Source organism: Macaca fascicularis, chromosome Y, assembly GCF_037993035.2.
Source record: "Macaca fascicularis isolate 582-1 chromosome Y, T2T-MFA8v1.1".
NCBI classification, from domain to species: Eukaryota; Metazoa; Chordata; class Mammalia; order Primates; family Cercopithecidae; genus Macaca; species Macaca fascicularis.
The window spans coordinates 310,963-334,471 of NC_132903.1; the positions used below are offsets into that span (position 1 = coordinate 310,963).

At 47.8% G+C, this 23,509-nt stretch overlaps 1 long non-coding RNA gene and 1 pseudogene across 1 annotated transcript in view; one reads left to right on the forward strand and one right to left on the reverse strand.

Moving 5' to 3' along the window:
• Nucleotides 1–325: 325 nt before the first annotated feature.
• On the reverse strand, nucleotides 326–452 carry LOC141409594 (small nucleolar RNA SNORA70; annotated as a pseudogene).
• Nucleotides 453–11,255: 10,803 nt separating this feature from the next.
• The window catches only part of LOC135969208 (uncharacterized), a 33,532-nt gene continuing 21,278 nt past the window's right edge, over nucleotides 11,256–23,509 (forward strand). Inside the window, exons 1-2 of the long non-coding RNA XR_010584343.2 lie at nucleotides 11,256–11,541; nucleotides 15,493–15,588. This is a non-coding gene — a long non-coding RNA (uncharacterized lncRNA). The remainder of the gene's footprint in view (nucleotides 11,542–15,492; nucleotides 15,589–23,509) is intronic.

The following is a 23,509-nucleotide window of genomic DNA, read 5'->3' on the forward strand; positions in this document are numbered from 1 at the left end:
CCCATACAGGAAACAGGTGCAGACACCACCCTCCAAGTCCCTCAGTACAAACCATACAGGAAACAGGTGCAGACACCACCCTCCAAGTCCCTCAGTACAAACCATACAGGAAACAGGTGCAGACACCACCCTCCAAGTCCCCTCAGTGCAAACCATACAGGAAACAGGTGCAGACACCACCCTCCAAGTCCCTCAGTGTAACCCATACAGGAAACAGGTGCAGACACCACCCTCCAAGTCCCTCAGTACAAACCACACAGGAAACAGGTGCAGATACCACCCTCCAAGTCCCTCAGTGCAAACCATACAGGAAACAGGTGCAGACACCACCCTCCAAGTCCCTCAGTGTAACCCATACAGGAAACAGGTGCAGACACCACCCAGGAAGCTGTTGTTTGGAACCGTTGCCCACTGGGCCCCCCAGGAGGAAAGGTATTAGACCTTTGTCCCATGTGTACTTTGCGAAAATTTCCCCCATTCTGCCCATTCTGTGGGCTGTTTGTTGACTCTGTGGACAGCTTCTTTCTCTGTGCCGAAGCTCTTTAGTTTAATTCCAGCTCTTTCCACCGACAGCCTGCCGGCCACAGGTGGCCCAGGACAGTGTTGAATACAGCCCAACACAAATTTGTAAATTCTCTTCAAACATCATTTTTTTTTTTTGCATTGCTTTTTTTTTAATAGCTCATCCGCTTTCATGAGTGTTGGCGCATTTTATGTGTAGCTAAAAACAATTCTTCTTTCAGTGTGGTCCAGGAAAGTCAAGTGATTGGATACCCCTGGTTTAATTAGTTCCCATTTGTCAATCTTTGCTTTTGTTGCAATTGCTTTTGGCATCTTTGTCATGAATTTTTCTTTTTTGACAGAGTCTCGCTCTGTCATCCAGGCTGCAGCGCAGTGGTGTGATCTCGGCTCACTGCAGCCTCCGCCTCCCGGGTTCGAGCGATTCCCCTGCCTCAGCCTCCCGAGTAGCTGTGGGATTACTGGCACCTGCCACCACGCCCGGTTACGTTTTGTATTTTTAGTAGACACGTGGTTTCCCCAGGTTGGCCAGGCTGGTCTCGAACTCCTAACCTCAGGTGATCCATCCACCTCAACCTCCCACAGTGCTGGGATGACAGGCGTGAGCCACCACGCCTGGCTTGTCATGAAATTTTTATCCGTGCCTATGCCCTGAATGGTATCACCTAGGTTGTCTTACACGGTTTTTATAGTTCTGGGTTTTACATTTCAGCCTTTAATCCATCTTGAGTTCATTTTTGTATATGGTGAAAGGAAGGAGTCCAGTGTAGGTGTATGTTCATTGCAGCACCGTTCACAATAGCAAAGACTTGGAACCGATGCAAACGCCCATCCTTGAGAGACTGGATAAAGAAAATATGGCACAGAGACACGATGGAATACTATGCAGCCATGAAAAAGAATGACCTCGTGTCCTTTGCAGGGACGTGGATGGAGCTGGTGGGCATTATCCTTAGCAAACTAATGTAGGAACAGAAAACCAAATACTACATGTTCTCACTTATAAGTGGGGGCTAAATGATGAGAAAACATGGACACAGGGAGGGGATCAACACACACTGGCGTCTATTGGTGGGTGGATAAAAATTTCGTGATGGGCTGGGCACGGTGGCTCACGCCTGTCATCCCAGCACTTTCGGAGGCTGAGTTGGTGGATCACCTGAGGTCAGGAGTTCGAGACCAGCCTGGCCAACATAGTGAAACCTCGTCTAAAATACAAAAAATGAGCCGGGCGTGGTGGCGGGCACCTGTCATCCCAGTTACTCGGGAGGCTGAGGCAGGAGAATCGCTTGAACCCGGGAGGCGGAGGTTGCAGTGAGCCGAGATCGCACCACTGCACTCCAGCCTGGGTGACAGAGCGCGACTCCATCTCAAAAAAAAAAAAAAGAAAAAAAAAGGCAAAGATGCCAAAAGCAATTGCCATAAAAGTGACAGTTGACAAATGGGATCTAATCAGACCAGGGATGTCCAATCTTTGTTGTGTGGGAGGAGGGAAAAGATCAGGAAAGATAATTTTATTGGGTGCTCGGGTCAGGCACTGGCTAGGTGAGGTTGGGGTAGGTGCCGTGATAATCCATACCTGGTAATGAAATAATCTGTACACCAATGTCCCCTGACCCAAATTTTTCTACGTAACGAACCTGCAAGGTACGCCTGAACCTAAAACAAAAGTTACGGAAAAAAAAAAAAAACAACACAAAAAAACAAAAGCAGAAACAACAACAAAAATAAAACAAAAAAATGTTTGTGCCTTGACAGACAGGAGCTGGAGTCTTGGACCATCTTTTTTTTTTTTTTTGAGACAGAGTTTCACTCTTGTTGCCCAGGTTGGGGGGCAGGGGTGCGATCTCGGCTCACTGCAACCTCCACCTCCCGGGTTTAAGCGATTCTCCTGCCTCAGCCTCCCGAGTAGCTGGGATTACAGGCACCTGCCACCACGCCCAGCTAATGTTTGTATTTTTAGTAGAGACGGGGTTTCACCATGTTGGCCAGGCTGGTCTCGAACTCCTGACCTCAGGTGATCCGCCTGCCTTGGCCTCCCAAAGTGCTGGGATGACAGACGTGAGCCACCACTCCTGGCCCACTATTATATATTCTATCATATCGTCAAGTGTATATATATGATGCATTATGCGTATAATATATATTATATATACTATTAGGCACATGTAACTATTGTAGACAATATAATATATAAAAAGATACACATCTATATTGCAAACTGGGAAAACCTTATATTTTCTACAAATTGCACTATTGGATATTTAAACATATACCATATCATAGTTTATCCATAACACATAATATATTATAATGTGTAATACGGTTACTATCCTGGAGGATAGAATATATGTATATCTATATGCAAGTTGGGAAAATCTAATTTTTTTTCTAGAAAGCTGGGATTACAGGCACCTGCCACCACGCCCGGCTAGTGTTTGTATTTTTAGTAGAGACGGGGTTTCTCCATGTTGACCAGGCTGGTCTCGAACTCCCGACCTCAGGTGAAGTACCCACCTCTTCTTTAAGACGTCTGTCTCCGAGTCGGCCTTGGGAGGTATTTGTATTTCACGAGTCCCCGTAGACGTGAGGTTTCACTCCAAACACCTGACACCTCCAGCGAACTTGGTTCTCAACTGGGTCACGACGGAGATGCTGCTACGGTCTCAGGTTCACAAGTTGCTGAGGCCCAGAGAGGTCGAGAGCTTGGCCGTGGCCACACAGGAAGAACGTGGCGGCCTTAATGTCTGAACTGGGTCTGGCCTCAGCTTGTTTTCTTGTTATCCTTCTATCACCGGTGTTGGTTTTGACTTTTAGATATGTAAACCAGTGTGTGGCTTTACATCGTGTATTCCAGAGAACGTATTCACAGCTGAAATGGGAGAGAGAAAAACAAGGATAAAGAGACAGAAGTTAACTTTATTCCCTGGAGCTGGGTTGTGATTCAGACCACCACAAACAGGCCGGCTGCCCTGGCTCACTCCTGGAATCCCAGCACCTGGGGAGGAGGAGGCAGGAGGATCACTTGAGCTCAGGAGTTTGAAACCAGACGGGGCAATACAGCAAGACCCCATCGCTACAAAAAAATAAATTCAAAAATTAACTGTGTGGGGTGGCAAGCAGCTGTCGTCCCAGCTACTCGGGAGGCTGAGATGGGAGGAGGATCGCTTGAGGCCGGGAGGTTGAGGCTGCAGTGAGCCATAATTGCACCACTGAACTCCAGCCTGGGCAACAGAGCAAGACCCCATCTCTAAAAAACAAAAACAAAAACAAACAAACAAACAAAAACAGAACACAATGAACCTGGGAGAAGCGCAGGTGCAGGTGTCTGTGAGTCGGGCCCTCCTGCAGGTGCAGGGTCCTTCAATCTACCTGGGTTTCTTTGGGAGGCAGAAGGGTCTCAACCTGCCGGAAGGATCTTGGGCGACAGACAGAATAGATACATATTCGTCCTGCTCTCTGGGGTCACCCCAATTCTCTCTTCCTCCTGTTTGTGATGGGAAAACCTGGGTGAGTCTCCTTCCCTCATTCTATTGTATGGTGTTGGATTCTATTCTATTGTTTTCTACTGCATTCTGTTCCATTCCATTCCATTCTATTAGGTTCGATCCCTCCCATTGTAATTCGATTCCATTCTATTTTCTATCCATTCCATTCTCTCTCATCCATCGCTTTCCATTCCATTCTATTATTTTCTATTCTTCTCTATTCCATTTCCATTCATTATTTTCTATTCTATTCCATTCCATTCCATTCCTTCTATTCTATTCCATTCCATTCCATTCCTTCTGTTCTATTCTATTCCATTCCATTCCTTCTATTCTATTCTATCTCTTTTCATTTCATTCCATTGCATTCATTATTTTCTATTCTATTTCATTCTATTCTATTCTATTCCATTCCATTTTATTCCATTCCATTCCGTTCCACTATCTTCTATTCCATTCCATTCTACTTCATTCTATTCCGTTTCATTCCATTCCGTTCTATTATTTTATGTTCATTCCATTCCATTCCATCTCATTCATTATTTTCTATTCTATTGTATTCTATTCCATTCATTATTTTCTGTTCATTCAATTCCATTCATTGTTTTCAATTCGATTCCATTCAATTCCATTTATTATTTTCTGTTCTTTTCCATTCACTATTTTCCATTCTATTCTATTCTATTCCATTCTATTCCATTAATTATTTTCTGTTTCATTCCATTCCATTAATTATTTTCTGTTCTATTCCAGTCATTATTTTCTATTCTATTCCATTCCTTTCCATTCTATTCCATTCATTATTTTGTTTCATTCCATTCCATTAATTATTTTCTGTTCTATTCCAGTCATTATTTTCTATTCTATTCCATTCCTTTCCATTCTATTCCATTCATTATTTTCTGTTTCATTCCATTCCATTCATTATTTTCGATTTGATTCCATTCCATTCATTATTTTCTATTCTATTCTATTCCATTCCATTCTATTCCATTCATTATTTTCTGTTTCATTCCATTCCATTCATTATTTTCGATTTGATTCCATTCCATTCATTATATTCTGTTCTATTCCATTCATTATTTTCTATTCCATTCCATTCTATTCAATTCATTGTTTTCTGTTCCATTCCATTCCATTCATTATTTTCGATTCGATTCCATTCCATTCATTATTTTCTGTTCTATTCCATTCATTATTTTTATTCCATCCCATTCCATTCCAATCATTATTTTCTATTCCATTCCATTCTACTCAATTATTTTCTATTCCATTCCATTCTATTATTTTCTATTCTGCTCTATTCCACTCACTGTTTTCCTTTTTTTTTCCTTTTTCTTTTTCTCTTTCTTTCTTTCTTTCTTTCTTTTTTTTTTTTTTTTTTGGAGATGGAGTCTCACTCTGTCACCCAGGCTGGAGTGCAATGGCATGGTCTCAGCTTACTGCAACCTCTCCCTCCCGGGTTCACACGATTCTCCCACCTCAGCCTCCTGAGTAGCTGGGACTACAGGTGTGTGCCACCACACGCAGCTAATTTTTGTATTTTTAGTAGACAGGGGGTTTCACTATGTTGGCCAGGCTGGTCTTGAACTCCTGACCCCGTGATCCACTCTCCTTGGCCTCCTAAAGTGCTGAAATTACAGGCATGAGCCACCGTGCCTGGCCTCATTGTTTTCTATTCTATTTCATTCCATTGCATTCTATTCCATTTTATTCCATTCATTGTTTTCTATTCTATTCTATTCCATTCCATTCCATTCCATTCCATTCCATTCATTATTTTCTATTCTGTTGCATTCCATTCCATTCAATTTATTATTTTCTATTCCATCCCATTCCACTTGTGATTTTCCACTTGTTATATATTTATTTGTATTTTTTATTTTTTTATTTCATTTTTTATTATTTTTTATTATTATATAATATATAATATTATTTTCGATTCCATCCCATTCCACTTGTTATTTTCCACTCGTTATATTTATTTTTATTATTTTATTTATTATTTTATTTTTTATTATTTTATTATTATTACATAATATATATAATATTATTTTCTATTCCATCCCATTCCACTTGTTATTTTCCACTTGTTATATTGTATTCCATTGCATTGCATTGCATTCAATTTTTTCCATTCTCTTCTTCTCTATCCTATTTTGTGTATGTTATCCAGCATTCACATTGATACACACCATCCAGGAGAAACATGAAACACAGCGAAGGAGAAGAGAGCAAGACACAACAGAAGCATGAGGAGTAAATGGCAGCCGGCGACGGCTAAGCCAGCCTTAAAGAAGGAGGTGCCTTCCTTTGGGTTTCGTGGACACTTATTCTACCAGGATCCTGGAGGCTGCAGGCCCAAGATCAAAGTGTGGGCAGGGCTGGTTCCTCCTGAGGCCTCTCTCCTGGGCTTGGAGACGCCGTCTTCTCCCTGTGTCCTCACAGGGTCATCCCTCTGTGTGTGTGTCTGTGTCCTCATCTCCTCCTCTTATGAGGTGTCTTAGTCCATCTCAGGCTGCTATCACAGAATACCATAGACTGGGTGGTTATAAACAACAGACATTGATTCTCCCACAGTCCTGGAGGCTGGAGGTCTGAGATCCAGGTGTGGGCAGGGCTGGTTCCTCCTGAGGCCTCTCTCCTGGGCTTGGAGACGCCGTCTTCTCCCTGTGTCCTCACGGGGTCGTCCCTCTGTGTGTGTCTGTGTCCTCATCTCCTCTTCTTATAAGGACACCAGTCCTATTGGATCATGGTCCACCCTAGTGACCTCATTTTACCTGAATCTCCTCTTTAAAGACCTCCCCATCTCCAAATACACATTCTGAGAAACTGGAAGTTAAGGTTTCAATATATGAACGTTTTGGGGGTGGGAGAGAGGAACACAGTTCAGCCTGTATCAACCTGCAATATTTGAATGGGAGCTATGCTGGAAAAACGGTCTTTGCGGATGTAATTAAGAGATAAGTTATGATGAAATCATCCTGGATTAGGATGGACCCTAAGTCCAATGACAGGTGTCCTTGTTGGAGACAGAAGAGGAGACACAGACACAGAGGAGGAGGCCACGGGGAGACGGAGGCAGAGACTGGAGTGATGCGGCCACAAGCCCAGGGACGCCTGGAGCCCCCAGGAGCTGGGAGAGGCAGGAAGGAGCCTCCCCTAGAGGCTCCAGAAAGAACCAGACACAATTGCAGTGGGTTGGGATGGTGACCTCAAAAGATCTGTCCATGTCCTAACCCGTAGACTTGTGAATAGAATCTCATTTAGAAAGAAGGTCTCTGCGGGTGTCATTCTGTTGAGTATCTTGAGATGAGATCACCCTGGATTAGCTCAGCTCTAAATGCAATGACAGGTGTCTCCATAAGAGACAGAAGAGGAGACACAGACACAGAGGAGGAGGCCACGTGGAGACGGAGGCAGAGACTGGAGTGATGCGGCCACAAGCCCAGGGACACCCGGAGCCCCCAGGAGCTGGGAGAGGCAGGAAGGATCCTCCCCTAGAGGCTCCAGAGACAGCATAGCTCTGGAATGTGACTCCAAGTGCTGACTCAGCATCTCCTAGGTCGTCTGCTCCCTCTGGGGACCTGGAGCCTGGACAGGTGGGAAGGGCTGGGACTGGGTCTGACGTGGAACTGCCGCACAGACGTCCACCCACCGCCAGGGACTCCTGCTGTTTCTTGGAGGCCGGTTGGCTCGAATCAGAAGACGTTCCGTTTCGGCCAGACCAGCACGTCCCAACCCCTAGAAGTGCCCGTGTGTCCTGGATGGGGACCCGCCATGGCTCTCGCCCGCGCGGACAGCTTCTGTGTCCCACCCTCTCCAGCCTAACCTGGGTGTGGCCGTGACGGGCCACGTCTCAATGTTGTAGGACACCAAGACCCCCGTGGGTCCTATATCCGGGACAGCCGTGGTGCAGGGCCCTGTGTCGAAGTCCAGCTGAGCCGTCGGTCTCGGGGGGTCACTGGGCTGGGTGGCGTGGGGAATCTTATCTTGTTGGTCTGCACCGCGGCCATCCCGGAGACCGCCCATCCTGCCCTGGGTGCAGAAAGCTTCCTTTCATTCCAGAGACCCTCCCCTGAGTTCGTCTTTCAGCCCCGGCTTCAGCCACCAGAAGTGCTTCCCAGAGACACCCCCTTTCTCTCCCGTCCCTTTTGATTTTTCCCCACCACGGAGGACGAGGACACGCACGCCCGGAAACTCAGCTTTAACCCTGTGTGTATTTTATGCGTGGGGCGTTTTCAGTGCCGGTGGATGAAAATGCTCTAATTAAGGGTGTTCCTGAGATGACCCATGCGGTTCGCGTGGCATGGCCCGTGCGGCGGTTCAAAGAATCCGAGGCAAGGTCTGGAGAGAGAGAGGACACAGGCAGGTGCACGCACCTGTGCACACACCACACACACGAGCACACGGACGTGGCCGTCACACCGGCCGCCTGAGAGATGTGGCTCATATTGACACGGCCTTCAGCCCGGAAGGTCACCGGTGGCAATAATGCGCTCGTTAGACACGCCATCCATCATTCCCGTAATTGCAATTTATGGTTGAATCATTAGCAGCCGTTTGTCAACCGCGTCGTTCACCTGGGATCCCGGATGTGCCATAGGATTTAGCAGGTGACCCCTGACCTCTGCGCTGGGGTGGGGGGGGGGGGCAGAGCGAGGAGCCTGCCTCGAAGGCAGAGCCCGGCGGAACAATGAGACTCGCTCGTTCACGGGCCGTTGTTAGGCTTGACACCGGCTCCCTGTCATCTTACAAGGAAAGAGAGCCAAAAAAAAAAAAAAAAAAAAAAAGAAGAATAAAAATCCATAGTATCCTAAATAACGAAGTATCAGGATATTCCTTCCAGACACTCCCTTTAGAAAGAAGGCAGTGCGGTCGGTTGAAACGCACCCGGCGTGGCCTCCAAAGAAAACGTGTTTGTTTTCGTACACGGGTTGCAGCTTTGCAGCGATCTCCGGGCCACACACAGGAGGAAAGCAACAAGGAAGGGGAATTGCAGGCGTGAGCCATCGCACGCTGCTAACTTTGTGTTTTTAGTAGAGACAGGAGTCCACAGATGTCCGGACGTCCACATGTCCAGATGTCCGGACGTCCGGATGTCCAGATGTCCGGACGTCCAGCCAGCCGGGGACCGGTGTGCACCTGTCACAGGTGAGCAGCATTTGTTAGCGACGTCTGCACAGGCATCAGACAGGTGCACGATGTTCCCCCAAGGCCCTTATTCACTTGGAGGCAACAGGAGAAAACCCTCCATTGCATTTCTGTGCCCAGAGACACTTAAATGTGCGCAGTGTGATTTGCTTGTCATTCTGAGCGTGACACAGTGTCCTGTTTTGATTTCCATCGGTGGCAGGTGCATTACTCTCCATCGCCTCCCACCCAGGATGTTTGCAGCCCCCGCAGTGAGACGGTGGCGACGCCCCCCACAGTGTCAGATTTTTGGTGATCCCAGGGGGCCGTGGGGTGTGTCCCTGCCATCCCTGTCGCGAAAATCTCTTCTTCTTGTGATCATTTAATATTCATCCTCGCTCCAAAGAAGATTATCTGTGTAGCGGTGATGCCTCCGTGAACCGTCCACGGTTTCTTTTTTTTTTTTTTTTTTTTTGAGACACAGTCTCGCTCTGTCGCCCAGGCTGGAGTGCAGTGGCCGGATCTCGGCTCACTGCAAGCTCCGCCTCCCGGGTTCACGCCATTCTCCCACCTCAGCCTCCCGAGTAGCTGGGATGACAGGTGCCCACCACCGCGCCCAGCTCATTTTTTTTGTATTTTTAGTACAGGTGGGGTTTCACCGTGTTGGCCAGGCTGGTCTTGATCTCTTGACCTCGTGATCCGCCCGCCTCGGCCTCCCAAACGGCTGAGATGACAGACGTGAGCCACCGCGCCCGGCCGGTATTGTTTTGTTTGAAAAGGGGCATTTACACCCAGGCTTTGTGAAAGGGATATTAATATTCCAAGGTATTTATTCTTGTCCTGACCCTTGGGAGTCCCCGTTAGTCTTTATTATTATTATTTATTTTATTTATTTGTTTTTCTTTGAGACGGAGTCTCACTCTGACGCCCAGGCTGGAGTGCAGTGGCATGATCTCGGCTCACTGCAAACTCCGCCTCCCAGGTTCAAGCGATTCTCCTGCCTCAGCCTCCCGAGTAGCTGGGATTACAGGCGCCGCCACCACGCCCGGCTAATTTTTGTATTTTTAGTAGAGATGGGGTTTCACCATGTTGGCCAGGATGGTCTCGAAACTCCTGACCTCAGGTGACCCACCTGCCTCGGCCTCCCAAAGTGCTGGGATGACAGGCGTGAGCCACCGCAGCTGACCATCTTTTGAGTTTGTGGTTAGCGTCTCCAAAGGAGACAATCAGATATGCATTTATCTCAGTGAGCGCAGGGATGTGTGTCCTTTGCCCATAAAGAAATTCCTCGTGAGGGAGGTACGTAGCTTTTTTTTTTTTTTTGGTCTTAGTAGCTATCTTTTTAAGGAATAGGATGGGAGGCAGGGAAAAGTGAAGCTTTGGTTTTTCATTTATACAGTTTTATTATTATTATTATTATTACTATTATTATTATTTGAGACAGAGTCTCGCTCTGTCGCCCAGGCTGGACTGCAGTGGTGCCATCTCAGGTCGTTGTAACCTCCACTTCCCGTGTTCAAGCGATTCTCCTGCCTCAGTCTCCTGAGTAGCTGGGACGACAGGCGCTCACCACCTCGCCCGGCTAATTTTTTGTATTTGGTAGAGACGGGGTTTCACCACGTTGGCCAGGCTGGTCTCGAACTCCTGACCTCAGGAGATCCGCCCGCCTCGGCCTCCCAAAGTGCTGGGATGACGGGCGTGAGCCCCTGTGCCCGGCCCCAGTTTTGTTATTTAAATATTATGAAACCAAAACGAGAGGAGAAGTACATCACAGCTGACCCGGGAAGAGGTGCAAACACAGAGAGCAGGTGGCCTTTTTGTGGGGCTGAGCACACACACACACACACACACAAAACAACAAGAAAAACAAAACCCGTCCCATTCGTGTCCTCGAGACAAACAGAATTTCTCGTATCTAGGGGACTCTGGATGTGAATCTGCAAAACCGGCTGAGGTTTGACCCTGATCCTTCCTAGAAACGGGGAGGTGAAGCATTGTTTTGTTTTGGGTGTGTGTGTTTTTTTCTCCTTAAAGATCACATTTCAAAGAGGTGGTTCCCAGGTCCCGCAGGAGACAAGGCTCACTCATCCGTTTAAGAGACTTAACAAGCATTTGAAAAGGAAGGAGAAAGGAACTCTGAAAGAAAAAGGGGGGCAGGGGGAAGCTCTCTTCCCTCTTCCATTATTTCCAGCCGGGGAAGGAGCGAGCATCTGAGGGTCAGGGTCTGCTTGTCCTCGGGGAAGCCGCCGTGGGAGTGTCGGGATCTCGGTTTCAGCCTCTGCAGCTTCACTCGTTTTCTGTCCTTTTGGAGCCAGGACACTGATATCCTTCTGTCACCGGACGCGTCTCCCAGTCCAGACCCCAACAGACGGTTCTTGGATCTCACGCAAGAGAATCCAGGGTGAGTCCACAGTGCAAAGAGAAAGAAGGTTTATTAAGAAAGTAGAGGGGCTGGGCCACGGTGGCTCACGCCTGTCATCCCAGCACTTTGGGAGGCCGAAGCAGGCGGATCACCTGAGGTCAGGAGTTCGAGACCAGCCTGGTCAACATGGAGAAATCCGGTCTCTACTAAAAATACAAGCATTAGCCGGCCGTGGTGGCAGGTGCCTGTCATCCCAGTTACTCAGGAGGCTGAGGCAGGAGAATCGCTTGAACGATGGAGGCGGAGGGGTTGCAGGGAGCCGAGATCGTGCCGTTGCACTCCAGCCTGGGTGCCAAGAGCAAAAACTGTGCCTCAAAAAAATGAAAAAAAAGAAAGAAAGAAAGACAGAAAAAAGAAAGAGAAATAAAAGAACGTCCACTCCATAGACAGAGCAGCCCGGAGACCTGCTGATTACCCATTTTTATGATGATTTCTTGATGACATGCTAAACAAGGGTTGGATCATTCATACCTCCTGTTCTTTTTAGTTTGTTTTTGTTTTTTCTGTCTGAGTCTCGCTCTGTCTCCCAGGCTGGAGTGCAGTGACGCGATCTCGGCTCACAGCAAGCTCTGCCTCCCGGGTTCAAACGATTCTCCTGCCTCAGCCTCCTGAGTAGCTGCGATTACAGGCACCTGCCACCACGCCTGGCTAATTTTTGTATTTTTAGTAAAGACAGGGTTTCAACATGTTGGCCAGAATGGTCTCGAACTCCTGATCTCGTAATCCGCCCGCCTTGGCCTCCCAAAGTGCTGGGATGATGGGCATGAGCCACAGACTGTGGCCTCATGCCTCCTGTTTTTAGGCCATTCAGGGTAACTTCCTGGCGTCCCTATGACTCTGTAAACTGTCCTGGCGCTGGGTGAGCGTGTCTTTTAACAGTGCATGCCTTAGAATTAGCGTATAATGAGCAGTGAGGACGACCTGAGGTTACTTTCGTCACCATCTTGGTTTTGGTGGGATTTGTCCGGCTTTCTTCACTGCAAGCTGTTTTATCAGCAACGTCTTTACAATCTGCATCGTGTGCCAACCTCCTATCTCATCCTGTGGCTTGGAATGCCTTAATCCTGGGAGGCTGAGGCAGGCGGATCCCCTGAGGTCGTGAGTTCGAGACCAGCCTGACCAACGTGGAGAAATCCCATCTCTACTAAAAATACAAAGTTACCAGGGTGTGGTGTAATTCCAGCACTTCGGGAGGCCAAGGTGGATGACCATGTCAGGAGTTCAAGACCAGCCTGGCCAGCAAGGTGAAAGCCCTTCTCTACTAAAAATACAATATTAGTGCGGTGTGATGGCAGGTGCCTGTAATCCCAGCTACTCAGGAGGCTGAGGCAGGAGAATCGCTTGAACTAGGGAGGCAGAGGTTGTACTGAGCTGAGATCGTGCTATTGCACTCCAGCCTGGGCAACTGAGCAAGACTCTGTCTCAAAAAAAAAAAAAAAAAAAAAAAGCCTTAGCATTCTGAGAAGGTAGCCCAGAAGGTCTCAGCTTCATTTTACCCTGTTCAAGGGGGAGTTGCTCTGCTTCCAACACCTTTGACAAGGTTGTTTGGGAATCTTCCGAATGATGAGGGAGTGACAGAAAGTTAAGGCGCTCGGATCAGAAGCCCGGGCCGTCTCTCTCACGGGCGTCTGTGGGACGATTGTCCAGGGAGGGGGAGGCTCTGGGCACTTCAGGAGGCTGGAGGTGGGAGCTTTCCTATCCTGGAGGTGGCTCTGTGTTTTGGAGACTCGTTGTACCACATAAAACATCCTTAAATGTTTTATAAAATAAATAATTATTATTATTATAATTATAATATATTATAAATATTATATATTTATATAATATATAATATATAATATATATTATATAATATATATTATAATATAATATATATAATATAAATATTATTATTATTATTAAGAGATGGGGTCTTGCTCTATTGCCCAGGCTGGAGTGCAGTGGTACGATCTTAGCTCACTGCAGCCTCTACCTCTCAGGTTCAAGCAGTTCTCCCATTTTAGCCTCCTGAGTCACTGGGACTACAGGTGTGCACCACCATACCCAGCTAATTTCGTAATTTTTTGCATAGACGGAGAGTCTCACTATGTTGCCCAGCCTGGTTGGGAACTCCTAGACTCAAGCAATCTTCCCCGCTTCTAAAGTGCTGGGGTGACAGGTGTGAGCCACCATGCCCGGCCAGGTTCCCTAAATGTTTGGACAAGTGGTAACAAGTAGCTTACTGCAAAAGTAGAAAGAAAAAGAAAAAGAAAGGAAGGAAGAAAGGGAAAAGAAAGAAGGAAGGAAGGAAAGAGAGAGAAAGAGAGGGGGAAGGAAGGAGGGAGGGAAGGGAAGAAAGGAAGGAAGGAAGGAAGGAAGGAAGGAAGGAAGGAAGGAAGGAAGGAAGGAAGGAAGGAAGATTCTAATTCAAATCAGTCGCTTAAGAGGGAGAGATCAGGAAATTCCCAACTAAAGTGCTGGGGTGAGAGGTTTGAGCCACCATGCCCGGCCAGGTTCCCCAGCTGTTTGGACAAGTAGTAACAAGTAGCTAAGTGCAAAGGCAAAAAGAAAGAGAAAGAAAGAAAAGAAAGAAGAAAAAAAGAAAGAAAGAAAGAAAGAAAGAAAGAAAGAAAGAAAGAAAGAAAGAAAGAAAGAAAGAAAGAAAGAAAGAAGGAAAGAAAGAAAGAAAGAAAGAAAGAAAGAAAGAAAGAAAGGAAGGAAGGAAGGAAGAAGGAAGGAAGGAAGGAAGGAAGGAAAGAAGGAAAGAAGGAAGGAAAGAAGGAAGGAAGGGAGGAAAGAAAGAAAAAAGGAAGGAGGGAGGGAAGGAGGGAAGGAGGGAAGGAAGAAAGGAAAGAAAGAAGAAAGAAAAAGAAAGAAAGAAAGAGAAAGAAAGAGAAACAGCAAATCCTAGTTCAAATCAGTAGCTTAAGAGGGAGAGATCAGGAAGAAAGAAAGAAAGAAGGAAGGAAAGAGGGAAGGAAGGAGGGAGGGAAGGAAGGAAGGAAAGAAAGAAAGAAGGAAGGAAAGAAAGAAAGAAGGAAGGAAGGAAGGAAGGAAAGAAAGAAAGAGAAAGAAGGAAGGAAGGAAAGAAAGAAAGAAGGAAGGAAGGAAAGAAAGAAGGAAGGAAGGAAGGAAAGAAAGAAGGGAGGGAGGAAGGAAAGAAAAAAGGAAGGAAGGAAGGAAAGAAAGAAGGAAGGAAGGAAGGAAATAAAGAAGGAAGGAAGGAAAGAAAGAAGGAAGGAAGGAAAGAAAGAAGGAAGGAAGGAAGGAAAGAAAGAAGGAAGAAAGGAAGGAAAGAAAGAAGGAAGGAAGGAAGGAAAGAAAGAAGGAAGGAAGGAAAGAAAGAAGGAAGGAAGGAAAGAAAGAAGGAAGGAAGGAAGGAAAGAAAGAAAGAAAGAAAGAAGGAAGAAAAAACAAATCCTAATTCAAGTCCGTTGCTTAAGAGGGAGAACTGAGGCCATTTCCCAGCCGGAGGATGTGTCCTCTAGATCGGAGGGCATCGTTGGTAGCAGCCCTGAGTCCCCTCTGAAGTCACTCGCAGACCCCCCAGGCTCTGTGCACAGGAGAACCGCGAAGCCTCCGGGAACGGCGTTTTGTCGCTCGCTGCCATGAGTCTGGCTCGACTCCTCGCAGAATGAGGTGGCCGCATGGTCAGGGGCGTCCGGAGACACGGCCGTGCATGTCTTGGACGTGCGAAGTCATGTAGGGGGTCGGGGAAAGCCTCTCGCAGGATAATTTCTGGATAGTGCTTTATTTTTCTCCAGAGCCATACATCATTGTCAACTCAGAAGATTACACGTTACCATTTCTTCTGTGAACCAGGCACTCGGGGCAGGTGCAAATGTCCCCAGATGCAAATCCTCCTGGTAGATAAAGTGACACAGATATGAATGTGGACAGCGCCGGTCTCCTTCCTCCACAACCCGCCTTTTTTTGTTTGTTTGTTTTCAGGTGATGCCGGCAGACACCCATCGGCAGCCCACGTTTTAATTTCAAGGCTGGGAGCCGAAATGACGGTGTTTAGTCACACACGGCATCTATTATAAGGTAGGCCTGGGCGGGAAGGGAGGTGCAAAATACATGCTATCATTCATTGAGATGAAAATAAAATAAAGTCAGTTGAGCTCGCCTCCCCGGAGGGGACAGGAAGGCAAACGTGTATCTGGCTGAAAAATTTCAGACGATGTTTTATACCTGCATCCAGATTTCGAGACAGAGGCCAAGCACCTGAATTTCTGTCCCAACTTTCTATTTTTAACGTGTTCTTTGCTGGGTCATATTCTTTTCTTTTCTTTCTTTTTCTTTTATTGTATTTTTTTAATTTTTATTTTATTTCATTTTTTTTGAGACAGAGTCTGTCGCCAGGCCAGAGTGCAGTGGCGCGATCTCGGCTCATTGCAACCTCTGCTTCCCAGGTTCCAGCGATTCTCCTGCCTCAGCCTCCGAGTAGCTGTGGCTACAGGCGCCTGCCACCACGCCCGGCTAATTTTGTATTTTTAGTAGAGATGGGGTCTCACCCTGTTAACCAGGATGGTCTCTGTCTCTTGACCTCCTGATCCATCCACCTCGGCCTCCCAAAGTACTGAGATGAGCCACTAGACTGGGATGTATACAGTTGGCCTGTGATCCCCCTCCCTAGACTGGGATGTATACAGTTGGCCTGTGATCCCCCTCCCTAGACCGGGATGTATACAGCAGCCTGTGGTCTCTCTCCCTAGAGTGGGATGTATACAGTCGGCCTGTGGTCGTTCTCCATAGAGTGGGATGTATACAGGTGGCCTGTGGTCTCCATCTCTAATGTGGAATGTATACAGTCGGCCTGTGATCCGCCTCCCTAGACTGGGATGTATACAGCAGCCTGTGGTCTCCCTCCCAGGCATGGGATGTATACAGTTGGCCTGTGATCCTCCTCCCTAGACTGGGATGTATACAGTCGGCCTGTGGTCTCCCTCCCTAGAGTGGAATGTATACAGCCGGCCTGTGGTCTCCTTCTCTAGTGTGGGATGTATACAGTCGGCCTGTGATCCCCCTCCCTAGACTGGGATGTATACAGCAGCCTGTGGCCTCCCTCCCTAGACTGGGATGTATACAGCTGGCCTGTGATCGTTCTCCATAGAGTGGGATGTATACAGCTGGCCTGTGGTCTCCGTCTCTAATGTGGAATGTATACAGTCGGCCTGTGATCCCCTCCCTAGACTGGGATGTATACAGCAGCCTGTGTTGTCTCCCTAGACTGGGATGTATACAGTTGGCCTGTGATCCCCTCCCAGGAGTGGGATGTATACAGCTGGCCTGTGGTCTCCCTCCCTAGACTGGGATGTATACAGTTGGCCTGTGGTCGTTCTCTGTAGAGTGTGATGTATACAGTCGGCCTGTGATCCCCCTCCCTAGACTGGGATGTACACAGCAGCCTGTGGTTTCCCTCCCAGGCGTGGGATGTATACACCCGGCCTGTGGTCTTCCTGCCTGGTGTGTATACAGCAGGCCTGTAACGCCCCCTCCACAGGCCGTATCCCTTGGACTCCTGGTCTGCAGACAGCCCGGGTCCTCGTTCCCTGACACGCTGCGTGGGGCATTCATTTTTCCGTCTGGGCCTGGGTGACCCTGGCTTTGCCGCGGCTTCGAGGCGAAGATCCGTGAAGGCCTCGGTGGGGCTCAGTCTCGTGGTGGAAACTCACCCCGTTTCTGCTGCAGGATGTCCCAGGAAGGCCTAGAATACGGTGGCATCGCGTCCCTCTCCTCTGTGGCTCCCCGAACCTGCAGGTGAATACATCTGCCCCGTCTTTTCTCTGCCTGTATATTTGGGGACGGGTCCGTGGGATACGACTTTGAAGCTAAAAAACTAGTTTCTGGTTCTTTCAAGAACCTTCTAGAATGAGCATGTCTGAATGTCATGACGTCTTTCTCCGAACCAAGATTTCGGATTCCTCCAGGATGTGGTCCACCCACAGCTATTTGACCAGGCTGTTATTTAAGAGAATGTAGATGATTCCATAAACCTTTTAGCCCGTAAAACGTGGATTGTTAAGATCGACCCTTCCAGGAAAAATGATTGAATTTAAAATACCAACCTCTAAAAGGCGCGATTCATAATCTCTAATGGCTTGTGGGAAAAAGCCGTTCTAATTTACGTGTTCCTCCTGGCGGAGCAAGAGGTAGCCCGGGACTTAACGCCGTCATTCACATCGAGGTTCATTTTAAAAGGAAAATGGGGAACTCTGCAGATTTAACGGTTTCAAAACGGCATCTACGGTTTTGACGTGGCCTTTAAACAAACAAACTTCTCGGGGGGAACCCTTCTTCTTCATGTTTATGGGCCATGTGTGTTTCTCGTCTGTAAATTAGTCGGGAGGTTTGCTTATTTTTCCGGTGTTAGCAGTTCTTAGAGCCCTGAGCTTCAGAGTCACACAGAACTGGGTTTGAATCCAAACACAGCACCACAATGTACTAGCTCTGTTTCTCCGGAGAAGTTCGTTCATTCCTTTAATTCTCATTTTCTGAGTCTGTAGCCAATCGCCTAGAGGTTTGATGACATTTAAACCAGATAATAGATGTGCATCGAGTGGCACAGAATTTTAATGCACAGAAAGCGTTCAAAAATAGCCATCATTCTTGTTGATTTCTCAGAGCTCTTTATATATTAAGGACACAGGCTCTTTTATCATTGGCCTATGGTATCAAGATTTTTCAGCTTCTTTTATGCTACTTGAAATTGTTTCTTAAACATAAAGAGTTTTAAAATTAAATGTAGTCAAATTGATCAGTCTCGTTCATATAATGTCTTCCATTGTTTTTATTCCTGGAAAGTCCTTCTCAATGTAGAGATGTAATATTCATGTGTATATATATATATATATATATATATATATTTTTTTTTTTTGAGATGGTGTCTTGCTCTGTCACCAGGCTGGAGTGCAGTGGTGCGATCTCAGCTCACTGCAACCTCTGCCTCCTGGGTTCAAGCGATTCTCCTGCCTCAGCCTCCCGAGTAGCTGAAATTACAGGCACCTGCCACCACGCCCGGCTAATTTTGTATTTTTAGTAGAGACGGGGTTTCACCATGTTGCCCAGGCTGGTCTCAAACTCCCGACCTCAGGTGATTTCCCCACCTTGGCCTCCCAAAGTGCCGGGATTACGGGCGTGAACCACGGCGCCCGGCCTGTCTTCTGCATTTGAAGCTACGTTTCCTGACTTAATTTTTACATGTAGCACTTTTTCCTTAGAAGGAATTGTGATGGTTGATCACGGGTGAGGCCCTGACTTATTTTCTCCCTCGCAATATCGGTCATTTAGATCACACACCCTACTCGTTGGCAAGTCTGTTCTTTCTCTGTGGGTTTTAATTTTGGAAACGTGGCTTACGTGATGGTACATGAATAGCGTCCAGGAGCTCCTGGTTCAGGTACGCCTGTTGGGATTCCCCCAGGGCCAACTTGTCCCGGCCTCTGTGGCCCGGAGAAGGTTCTGTGGGCCTCCAAGGAGGTCTTGGAGCAGAAACAAGTTTGCAAACATGGGGTCTCACTAGGTTGCCCAGGCTGGAGTCTGTAGTACGATAGACTGAGACGATATACGGTAAAAAGAAGGCAGGAAGAACACACCTTGCTTGGATGGGGTGTAGCTTTCTGTGTAGCAGGATGAGCCACAGATAAAACTGCTCAGACTCTAGACAAAAGAAGGTTCTTCATTCAGCCGGGAGCGTCGGCAGACTCCCGTCTCGAGAACCGAGCTCCCCGAGAAAGAAACTCCTGACCTTTTAAGGGCTTACAACTCGAAGGGGTCCACGTGAAAGGGTCATGATGGAACGTGATGGGGGGGATTACACGCATCGGCTAACAGAACAGAAAGTTTTACGGTGCTTTGTCATACAGTGTCTGGAATTGACCGATAACACAAGTAGTTTGGGTCAGGGTTAATATTATTATTATTATTATATTATTATTATTATTTTAACCACCAGGGCCAGGTGGTAGTGCCAACGTCGTCTGGCTGTTTATCTTACTTCTGTTTCTTTCCAACGTTTTGCTTTCCCTCCTTCTCTCCTGTCTTATCAACTAGGGGAAAGGGGAGGTGGGGGAGAAGCTGGGAAGAACAGGGGAAGTGGTGGTGACATTTCGGTCGAGAGGCTGAGATGAGGATTTGGGTCCAAGGGGCTTCTCTGAGAGGCGGGGTCCCCGGGAGTGTCATGGGGAGAGGCGACATGGGAGAGGAATGGGAGAAAAAGCCGGTTGAAGATGGTAGATGGTCATGGTGGAAACATTCCTTTCCGGCAATTTTTTTTGCTGCTCTGTTCATTTTTCTTGCTGTCGTCTCGATGGAGTTTTGCTCTGGCCTGATCTCGGCTCACGGCAACCTCTGCCTCCCGGGCTCGAGCAATTCTCCTGCCTCAGCCTCCCGAGGAACTGGGATTACAGACGCCACCACCACGCCCGGCTGGTTTTTGTGATATTGGTACAGACGGGGTTTCTCCATGTTGGCCAGGCTGGTCTCGAACTCCTGACCTCAGGGGATCCGTCCACCTCGGCCTCCCAGAGTGCTGGGATGACAGGGGTGAGCCATCCCCCGACTGGCCGCTATGTTCAGTTTTAAAAATGGGAAACTGCTGCGTTGGTAAAACCCGTGTTTCTCAGAACTGAGGGTCCATCAGATATCCCTGGAGGGCTGGTTCAAACACAGATTACGGGCCGGGTGCGGTGGCTCATGCCTGTCATCCCAGCACTGTGGGAGGCCGAGGCGGGCGGATCACAAGGTCAGGAGATCGAGACCATCCTGGCTAACCCGGTGAAACCCCGTCTCTACTAAAAATACAAAAATTAGCCGGGCGTGGTGGCGTCTGTGGTCCCAGCTACTCGGGAGGCTGAGGCAGGAGAATGGCGGGAACCCAGGAGGCGGAGGTTGCAGTGAGCCGAGATCCGGCCACTGCACTCCAGCCTGGGGGACAGACTGAGACTCTTGTCTCGGAGAAAAAAATAAAAACCCACAGATTAGGGGGCCCACTTCCAGAGTTTCTGATTCTGTAGGTCTGAGATGGTGAAGAAATGTGCTTCATTCCCTAAAATACGTAGGTCGAAGCCCCAACTCCTGGGACCTCAGAATGTGACTGCATTTGGATGTATCATCTTTAAAGAGGTGATCCAGGTAAAATGAAGTCACTAGGGTATGAGCCCTAATCTCATAGGACTGGGGTCCTCATAAGAAGAGGCGATGAGGACACAGACACACACAGAGGAGCAACCCTGTGAAGACACAGGGAGAAGACGGCGTCTCCAAGCCCAGGAGAGAGGCCTCAGGAGGGACCAGCCCTGCCCACACCTGGATCTCAGACCTCCAGCCTCCAGGACGGTGGGAGAATGAATGTCTGTGGTTTAAGCCCCCGGGTCTGGGTCTGGTATTTGCAGAAGGGTAAACAGAGGAACGTAGCTGGATTTCAGTCATTTCCCTTTCTAAAGAGTTCCTGGGGGGGGGGGGGTTCCTGCTGGTGCGGAATCCTCTTCCGAGAACCTTCAGTTATGGTGGTAAAAGATGGAACGCTCCTCTCTTCATTTGAAGATGTTAGCCACGTTTAACAGACAAACTCTGGTGAAACTATTACAAAAAAGGATACGTCTGTTCCCATTTCCCGGTGAATTTTGATGTGCACGTGGTAGATGCAATAGGAGGAGACACAATTCTGCAGTGTATTAAATAAAAGAACAACGCCATCATCACCCAGTAGATTGATTTCTGTAGTGCAAAGGCGTCTCAGTGTCTGTAAATCTGTGACCGTTAACTAATGATGTCTTCACGTTAAAGGAACGTACGATTTGAATTTATTCGTCGATGCGGAAAAGACTTTGGATAAACATTCGCAAGGAAGTTTCTCAGGAAAAAGCTTGCAGAAAATTAGAAACAAATGGTAGCTGCTTAAATGTCAACCACAGCAGTCGTCTTCACAAATGAGAAGCTGATTACACAATTATTTAAAATACAATTTTAGGCCGGGCGCGGTGGCTCACGCCTGTCATCCCAGCACTTTGGGAGGCCGAGGCAGGTGGATCACCCGAGGTCAGGAGTTCGAGACCAGACTGACTAACACGGTGAAACCCCGTCTCTACTAAAAATACAAAAAATTAACCAGACGAGGTGGCGGCGCCTGTAGTCCCAGCTACTCGGGAGGCTGAGGCAGGAGAATGGCGTGAACCCGGAAGGCGGAGCTTGCAGTGAGCTGAGATCCGGCCACTGCACTCCAGCCTGGGCCACAGAGCGAGACTCCGTCTCAAAAAAATGAGGTGGAAATACTGTATTTTCTGGGTTCCTATATGATCTAACCACCATATCCACTTCCCATTCCTATAATGTTTTGTTAGTGTCTTATAATTAATTTTTAAATTTAATTTAAAATCTGTTTTAAATTAATTTTAGAAATTGATTTAAAAAATTAAATTACAAAAATAATCCGTAGTAATTAAACCATTTTCACACGCCACTAAAAATCATTAAAACAAATGTTTGAAAGATGAAAATTATTGTGTTTTATTATTATATTGGGTTAGCTAGAACCTCCAAATAGCAAAAAATGGTGGTGTTTGGGGCTTATAACTCATCTCTTTTTTTTTTTTTGAGATGGAGTCTCGCTGTGTCGCCCAGGCTGGAGTGCAGTGGCCGGATCTCATCTCACTGCAAGCTCCGCCTCCCGGGTTCACGCCATTCTCCTGCCTCAGCCTCCCGAGTAGCTGGGACCACAGGCGCCACCACCTCGCCCGGCTAGTTTTTTGTATTTTTAGTAGAGACGGGGTTTCACCAAGTTAGCCAGGATGATCTCGATCTCCTGACCTCGTGATCCACCCACCTTGGCCTCCCAAAGTGCTGGGATTACAGGCGTGAGCCGCTGCGTCCGGCCATGTACTTTTAAAGCATAGTAATTGGCCAGGCATGGTGACTCATGCCTGTAATTCCAGCACTTTGGGAGGCCGAGGCAGGAGGTTTGCCAGAGGCCAGGAGTTCAAGGCCACCCTGGGAAAATTAGGGAGACCCCATCTTTACAAAAAAAAGTAGCCGGGTGTGGTGTCCCGTGTGTGTGGTCTCAGCTACTCTGGGAGACTGAAGCGGGAGGATCACTTGAGCCCAGGAGTTGGAGGCTGCAGTGAGCCAAGATTGCAGCACTGCCCTCCAGCCTGGGCAGCAGAGAGAGACCCCGTAAGAAACACAGAGAGAGAGAAAGAGAAGGAGGACATGGAAGGAAGGAAGGAAGGAGGAAGAAGGGAAGGGTAAGGAAGGGAAGGGAAGAAGGGAAGGGAAGGGAAGAAGGGAAGGGAAGGAAAGAAGGGGAGGGAAGAGAAGGAAAGAGAAGGGAAGAAGGGAAGGGTAGGGAAGAGAAGAAGGGAAGGGAAGAGAAGGCAAGAAGGGAAGGGAAGGGAAGAGAAGGGAAGAAGGGAAGGGAAGAGAAGGGAAGAAGGGAAGGGAAGAAGGGAAGGGAAGAGAAGGGAAGGGAAGGGAAGAAGGGAAGGGAAGGGAAGAAGGGAAGGGAAGGGAAGAAGGGAAGGGAAGAGAAGGGAAGAAGGGAATGGAAGGGAAGAAGGCAAGGGAAGGGAAGGGAAGAGAAGGGAAGAAGGGAAGGGAAGAGAAGGGAAGAAGGGAAGGGAAGAGAGGGGAAGAAGGGAAGGGAAGAGAAGGGAAGGGAAGGGAAGGGAAGAAGGGAAGGGAAGGGAAGGGAAGAAGGGAAGGGAAGGGAAGAAGGGAAGGGAAGGGAAGGGAAGAAGGGAAGGGAAGGGAAGAGAAGGGAAGGGAAGGGAAGGGAAGGGAAGAAGGGAAGGGAAGGGAAGAAGGAAAGGGAAGGGAAGAAGGGAAGGGAAGGGAAGAAGGGAAGGGAAGAGAAGGGAAGAAGGGAATGGAAGGGAAGAAGGCAAGGGAAGGGAAGGGAAGAGAAGGGAAGAAGGGAAGGGAAGAGAAGGGAAGAAGGGAAGGGAAGAGAGGGGAAGAAGGGAAGGGAAGA